Source organism: Fukomys damarensis, unplaced genomic scaffold, assembly GCF_012274545.1.
Source record: "Fukomys damarensis isolate Sample0158 unplaced genomic scaffold, DMR_v1.0_HiC HiC_scaffold_39, whole genome shotgun sequence".
Lineage (NCBI taxonomy): Eukaryota > Metazoa > Chordata > Mammalia > Rodentia > Bathyergidae > Fukomys > Fukomys damarensis.
The window spans coordinates 34,688,666-34,696,537 of NW_022900951.1; the positions used below are offsets into that span (position 1 = coordinate 34,688,666).

Sequence of the window (7,872 nt, forward strand, 5' to 3'; positions counted from 1 at the left end):
GGAATCAAGCTCAGGTCCTTGTGCTTGTAAGGCAGGCAGCAGAACCACTGAGCTAAATCCAGGCCTGATCCTCATTTTAAGAGCAGAAAAATAGGGACACTGACACAGGAGGGTCTACCTCAGCCTGAGCGACTTAGTAACTTAACAAGACCCTGTCTCAAAAGAAAAATTTAAAAAGGACTGAGGATATAGCTCAATGCAATCTCCCTGTGTTCAATACTCAGTACTATAAATAAAGAGAAGGGGGGATAAAGTTGAAAATGAAGCCTTTAACAGACTGGCCCAAGGTCACATGACGAAGAGAGGCCTCAGGTCCTATCTTCTCATTTCCGATTCAAACACTTCTTGTGGACTCTCCCTCTGAATGCAAAGAAGAAATGTGTTTTGAATGGCCCAAATTCAATCATTGTGCCAGATATCTAAGATGGTGGCCAAAAGGATGCAGGGAGAAGGAAGACCACCAAGCAGGCATGGAAAATGGATGAGGACTCTACTCTGACCGGAAGGGACAGCTGGGCAGTAGCTCAGAAGAACTGGGAATCTGGGCTACGAAAGCAGCAAGGAGAGCCAGGGCTTAAATATATACCACTGCCATATACTCAAGGACTAAGTGGGACTTGTGGCGAAAGTCTCAACGGGCTTTCTGAGTCATTGTTTGGTTGCTCTGGGCTGCTCCAGGAGTGTCCTTTTGTCCTAACTCAGTTCTGTGTATATTTGTATGTAGTTAGGACTTCTTAAATTGCAAAGGACTGTAAATGTAAAATTGCAAATGGACTGTAGAGAAAAACCATAGGTGTGGTAGTTCACTCATGTAATTTACCAGCCCTGAACATAACTTACTTCAAGTATGGCTGGATCCAGACTCTCTCTGTGTCTGTCTCACTGTCTCTTGTGTCTCTGTCTCTGTCTCTCTTTCTCCCCTCCCCCTCCCTACTCTGTCTCCTCCTCCTTCCCCCCTCTGTTTTCCTCAGTATCAGCTTCATTCCAAGGCAGGGTCTCCCTTCTCTCCCAGACAGTTGCTGGCTGGTCCAGGCTGATATTCTGCCCACTCAGCAACCAGAGTGCTCTCTGTTCCCATAGCTGGAATAAAAGTAGCAGGATGGGCTGTTGTTGGTCTGGCTTGTGGCATATACCTTGGTCAGAACAAATCCTTGCAGCCTGGGGTATCCTGAGTACTGATTGATAGTCCTGGGTCATATACCTGCCTACTGTGTGTGTGTGTATATGCGTGTGTTGGGCACAGAGCAAGTGTTAAAATCAATACCAACTGGGGGTAACAGTTGACTTCCCAAAAGAAAGTCAGATTGTTATGATTGTTATATAAGCAGAAATAACAGATATCCGCTATTATGTTGATGTGTTGTATACATATGTAAGCATTTATATGCATATTTGTATATAACTTTGTACTATTAACATTTATTTATGAATTGATTGATTTCTACTTAGTTTATATGGTCACATGATCCAAAATTTAAAAGGTACAAAAGGGGGTACAATGAATAGTCTCCTTCCTGCCCTCACCCCAGCTGCCCAGCCAGCCCCATCTCCTGAGGCACCCAGTAGGTTGGACAGTAAAGAGTTCTCACCTTTCTTTGCAGAAGTGTCGTGTATATATGAAAGCCAATCCGTAACCCGTTCTCTACCCCTCCCCCAACCCACTGAGACCTGCACGGATGCCTCTGTACTTGGAGTTGTACCTCTATGTTTGCATTTCAAGATGGAGGGAAAAGTCTGGGCTGGACAGGGCTGCAGGCAGGCTGGCTTGGGGAGGGACAGGATCATGCACCACTGCCCACTGAGCTCCCTGCCAGCTGCTGGCTAAGTCAGGAGCCTTCAGGCCCCAAGGGAGGAGCTACAAGGGAACCCCAACCCGCATGGTGATCCCAGCAGCAACAGTACCTCTAGCATATGATTTGACACCTATTTTAAGGCCAGGCCAGCAGAGTAACAGATGGCCAGGGACTAGGGGCTGAATGAGCAAGGATCTGTTCTGGTTGGAGGAGCTGGCACAGGAATGAACTCCCCAGAGGTGGGCTCAGCCTAAGGGCAGCTGTGGGAGAGGCTGAGAATACGCAGAAGCTCATGCAGCCCACAAGCTTCAGCCTCTTTGGGCAAACCAGACCTCAACCTACCACTTCCATCTATCTGTGCCCTACCAAAGGGAGAGTCTACCAAATGTCCAGCCACCTCCTCTGCCCCTACTTGGCAAGCTTCCAGCAGGACCAAAAAACAAAAGCCTGAACATAGCCAATCACAGGTCACAGTCCTGGCAGGGTGGCTCGCACCACACCTGACATTTATTCACCTGTTGATGCTGAAATCTGGCAGAGGGTTTCCCACGGACTCGGAGCACCCTGAGACCCTCCTCCTCCTCCTTCTGCTTGAGATGAGAGCTGTGCTTCTGGGAGCCACCGTAGCTAAGTGTTGTCCTAATTCTCTGCCCTGGAGCAATGAACTCTACCTCCTCCAGTCTGTGTGGGAGAAACGTCATCCAGTTCTCCTTGGAACTCAGAGCACACAGTGACTCCTTTCTCCTTTTGCGGTCAGGAAATGAATTTTGCTCTGCTTTTCACTTGGGGGCTTATTATGCAATTGCTTAAAATATGCAACGGGATGCAGATATTTATATGAGGATGTTGAAATGATGGCTTTTTAATGGAAGCAATCTAATTATGCTATATCTGCACTCCTTTCATTTTTAAAGAATTATTCTTACAGTATCTTTTTAAAAAAGGAAAAGGTGTGTGTGTGTGTGTGTGTGTGTGTGTGTGTGTGTGTGTGTGTGTTGTGTGTGTGTGTGTGTGTGTGTGTCTAGGTTGTGTTTTTGTTTTTGTTTAGGGTATGTGGTTTTATTTAATCTCCCAGTCTGTTTAAATGGATTGCAAAAAAAAAAATCCAAAAAGTATATGGCTGTGATTTAACAAGATAATTAGCAGCTGCACTTTATAACAAAATCTAAGGCAATTATCACTTCAGGAGGACCCGGAGGAATCCCAGCTGCCAACATCCTGCTTTGCTGCCAGAGGGAATGACATCATAACTGCTCCAGACAAAAGGGAGGTGGTTTCTGGTCACTGTGATGTCACTTGCTCCAGCAGACAGTCCCAGACAGCTGGGAGACAGGTGGCTGCTTCCTAGGATGGAAGATAGTTACCAAAGGACTTCGGGGCATCACAGGCCCCAATGCTGCGTCCCCCCAGGGCCACCAAGATACAGCATGTACTCGGGCTCCTCCCCAAGACTTCAAAATAGCTTCTAGAGAAATTAAATTGTTCCTCCTTTCTTCTCTCTAGCCCCATTTCTAAATCTTTATCCCAACTAATCAAATTCAGTGACTTACTGGATCCTGCTCATGGTCAAGTTTACAACAACATAGCCAAGATGTGTCCCCTTGAAGATGAGAACTGCTAAATTGCATCGGATAGCAACTCAAAGCAAGTTTAAGAACCAGATTTGTATTTCCACTGCAGGGCTCCTTTTTTTTTCACCCTATGACCAACTATTTATCAATCTAGGCTCCTGAGTGCTTTTTCAATCAAAAACAGAGCACTCTAGCACAAAATTGTCAAATTTTAGGTAGCAAACTGGAATTTGTCATTGATTGAATTTTATGTGTAAAATTGAGCCAGCAAATGTTTAAGGGCATTGTGGGATAGCCCTCCAGTGAATGCACTGTGAGTCTTCTGATGGTTCCAAAAGATAGAGAAAAGTGATCTAATTTCCTTGTAAATCACAGTAGTTACAGAGCAGCAAGCTGACTCTACTTACAGGCAGCCAAATGTGCCCCCCACTATCACACCCCTTCCTGAAACTATAAAGCAATAGGCCAGGCCTCGAACGTCACATTTCCAGATGACATTCTTGGTGCCTGGGTGGGAATCTGTCCTCTGTCGCTTGACAGATAAACCACAGAAACTGTGCTTGTTCATGCACACTGGCTCCCCGCCCCCAACCCATCCCCCTTGGGCCCAAGTTACGAACCTGAGGAGAAAAAAATGTGGTACTGCATCTTTCATTCCTTCTCCCAGCCTCAGCCAGTAGGCTTCTGGGCCCCATAGAAAACAAAATGAAACTTGAACAGCCCCAAGAAAGCCACCAACTCCTGGGGTTTACTCAAACACCGAGCTTCATTCCTGAAGTAAGAAAGGCATCCCCGAGTTCAACCTCCTTGTGGAACCGGGTGGAGTGCTGCTGCCAGGGCTCAGCGTGCAGCCCACACACAGCAGATCCTTTGGCCCCTTGTCATTCTTAGACTTCTAGAAAACTTCCTGCTTCCTTTATAGAAAACAGGTGTCCACGTCTTCCTGCATTAGTCTGGACGCCAGGCAGGACCCTGGGCTAGGGGGCTGCTCCCATTATCTGTTGCTGCTTTTGACAGCACCAACCTTAGTGGTATAAGCACCAACATCTCAGTATGCTGTGAACTCTGTGGGTCAGAGAGCTAGACTTGTGCCACTGTGTCGGGGGCCTCTGATGGGAAGACCAGAATGGCTGAGGGTGACTACTTGATGGCTGAAGTCTGGAATCATCTGAAGTTCTTTTGCTCACAGGGCTGGTGCTTGGGCTAAAATGACTCAAAGCCTGGACGGCTTGCACTGTTAACTGCTGTACCTACATGGGGCTGCATATAACTTCCTCATGGGTCTGGACTTCCTCACAGTGTGGCAGCCAGTAGCCAGGCATCTTCCATGGCAGCTTGGAGCTCCAAGGATGAGCGCTCGGTGAACAAAGCATAAATTGCATGGCTTTGGTTTTCCCCAGTCCTGGGGATTGAACCCAGAGCCTTCACACTGAGCTACATCCCCAGTCCTATTTATTTCAAACTGGTGATCCTCCTCCCTTGGCCTGCCAGAGTGTTGGGATTACAGGCATGTGCCACTATGTCCTGCTTCCATAGCCTTTATGACTTAGTCTTGGAAGTCACATAGCACCTGTAGTAGTATTTCGGTTGAAGCAGTCACAAGCCCACCCAGATTCAAGGGAAGGGGCCATCGAACCATCTTTTGATAGAAAGAGTGTCAAGAATTTGCTGCCATGGTTCAAAGCCCCCACAGGCCGACTCTCACTTTCAGCCAAGCTGAGCGTTGAAGTCTGTCCATCAGTAACCGGGATGGGAAGCCAGCTCTGGGGATGTGAAGGGGAACAGGGGAGGGCCCAGAGCAAGCTTCAGTTTGCCTTTTTTATTTCAGTCTAATTCTGCTCCCTCATTTCCAAGAGTCTCTCCAGGTTGGGAAGTGGAACGCAGGCTACAGCAAGCCCCTTGCTCCATCCCAGCCAGGGCTTCCACCTAGAAGTGAAGCCGTCTGAGCTGTGGGGTTTGGAGATTACGGCCAGAGTTCCTGGCACAAGAGGCTTCTGGGGTGTTTGTTTCCACTCCAGTTCCCAAATACATCCTCTAAACCTGCACCCAGCACTAGTCAGGGCCTTTCAGGTGCTGAGGAAGGTAATGGAAGACAGGTCTGCAGTGGGGGCTAGAAGGGAACTTTCAACCTAGGAGAATCCACCCTCCAGGTCCTGCACACATTCCCCCACCCACCCCGTCCTTTTTATAAAAGTTGAGGGAACCAAGACTCAGAGGGCCCACGATTAGTCCAGGGTCACCAGTGTGACGATGGCTGAGCTGAAACTGTGTTTCCCTGCCTTCTGCCCTAGGGTACTTTCTGTCACTGGCTGGGGGCCAGGGGTTCCACTCAGGGGACTCACCACTAATTGCCAGCATTTGGCCAGCTCAGCCAGCCGTCCTGGGCCTCTGGGCAGCTCTGGACCTTCCAGGAGGGTTCTGCCTGCCTGCAGCAACCCACAGAGGCCCCCTGGGCATCCAGGGCCACACTGCCACAGCCTTCGGTCTCCTCGGCTAATGGCAGCGGCTGCAAGGAGAGTGAAGCCGCAGTAATTACAGCATCAGGGAATCACAAATGGAGCTGCAAAGATGACACTGGGAGCATTAGACCTGGCACGGCTGCCTCCTGAGAGGTGGCTGGGAGGAGGCTGAAGCCAGGGCCAGGGACAGAGACAGACGCGCCTCTGTCTCACCCCACCCCCTCCGCTCCCAGCCTGGCTGTGATGACAATGGCAGGGATTCACAAGACCCTCGCAGAAAGCACATCAGCCGCCAGGCTTGTGTGTGTCAGAGAAGATAACAGATGTCTTTCACAGCGAAGTAATTGCTTGAGACACAACCGGACAACCCCCCAGAAGGTTGCACTGGGGGCAGGGAGCCTAGCTTTGGGGACGGGGTGCCCTGATGGCAGCCCCCTCCCCAGATCTCGTGATCCCTTGACTCCCTCATGAACTGGGGCAGCCCGCAGCTCTGGGGAAGGTAATTATTATGTCACTGGGTGCTGCTTCCTTCTCCTGCGAGATAAGTTGGGGTGATAGCAATGGGGCAGAGCTTCCTGGGTGGAACCTGTCCCTGGAGGAATTCTCCAGTGGCTGCAGAGTGTTGGGGGAAAGAATTGGCAAAGGGCAAGGTCTTGGTCAGTTAGCATCTTCCAAAGCCTGAGAAATGGGTCCAAAATGCCAGGCTGCCTTTGGCCAGAGCTGGCACCAGTAGGTGTCACTGTAAGAAAGGAGGGGCCCCCCTTGGGCTGTCTGCGGACTGCGCTGGTAAAAATAGAGCTCGCCTGTATTCCCACTGCCAAGTCACCAAGCCTGGTGATTTATAAGGCTGAGAGCAGACATGTGTGTAAATGTTTTTGCGTGTGAGATGTGTAGCCAACCGCAGGCTGGCTTTTTCAAACTTACAAGGAGAGCAAGGGAGGGAGGAAGCAAGGGAGGGAGGGGGGAATAAGGCAGCCAGGGTGGGAAGCACATGGGCCACTTTTATGTAACACTCCTCTGATACACGCCGCAGTGGGGATTGATGCTCTCTTTGAAGTAAATTGCATCCTGGTGCACCATAGCATGAAAGTTAAGATTTACCATGGCTGGGACCTCCGAGACCCTGCTGGAAGCTAGAATAATTAGCACAGCATTTGGCTGCCTCTCCTCCTGCTCTGCGGGCGGTGACAGGAGTGGCACTAATAGATCTTCCAGGCCTGGGCCCCGTGTGTTTGTCATGAGGTCCATGGTGGCAGCAGGGAAAGAGGACCCTGGTCAACTGTAGGAGGGGAGGCAGGAGATGCCTTGTGGGGCAGGGAGGGGACTGACCTCACTGGCAAGCACAGTGGGACCTGATCCTCTTGGGGCTCGTTGGCGAACCAGCTCGCCCGTCCAAAGTCCTCAGACACTCTGCTGTCAAGAGGAGGGCTTGGGGAGGTTCTGGGCCATTATCACCCTCTGAACCCAGAGAGTTAGTCTCTAAAACAGGGCTCCAGGGCCAGACTCCAGGCACCTCACAGGTGGGCGTCTTGGGGGTGTCTGCCCAGTCTTGCCTACCCCTGGATCATAGCCCAGTACTCAGTGGCTGGGACCCAAGCCTTCCTGACTTCCTTGCTCCCCGCCCCCTCCTGCATCTTTCCCAGGGGCTGTCCATTCTCATGCTTGAAAAGCTGAGAAGTCAATCGATCAACACACCCTGAGCCTCAAGGGAAGAGTCTCTATAGTCACGAGGTCACCCCAGTTGTGCCCTTAACCAGCTGCCTGACCTTGGGCAAGTACCAGACTCACTCTGGGCCTCAGCTCCCACTTGTGTAACAGAATGGGTTTGTGTTTGGGCCCTATCATCCTGAGGGGTCTCTACTCACGTTCTGTGACATATTTGACTCCTCCACATATACTCTCCACCCCAGGACACCCTCAGAGAAGAGTCGGGCATCAAAGTGCAGAAATCCTGTCTAGTTACAGAATGTGGGTACAGTGACAGGATGCCATTTGTTTGCTTTTGGGAGAAAGATGGGCACTAAGTCAACCTGAATGAGAACTTGTCAG

General features: G+C 50.1%; 1 long non-coding RNA gene across 1 annotated transcript in view; it reads right to left on the reverse strand.

Moving 5' to 3' along the window:
• Nucleotides 1-5,919, reverse strand: part of LOC117284712 — a 49,160-nt gene extending 43,241 nt beyond the window's left edge. The window contains exon 1 of the long non-coding RNA XR_004515781.1: nt 5,707-5,919. This is a non-coding gene — a long non-coding RNA (uncharacterized LOC117284712). The remainder of the gene's footprint in view (nt 1-5,706) is intronic.
• Nucleotides 5,920-7,872: the final 1,953 nt, after the last annotated feature.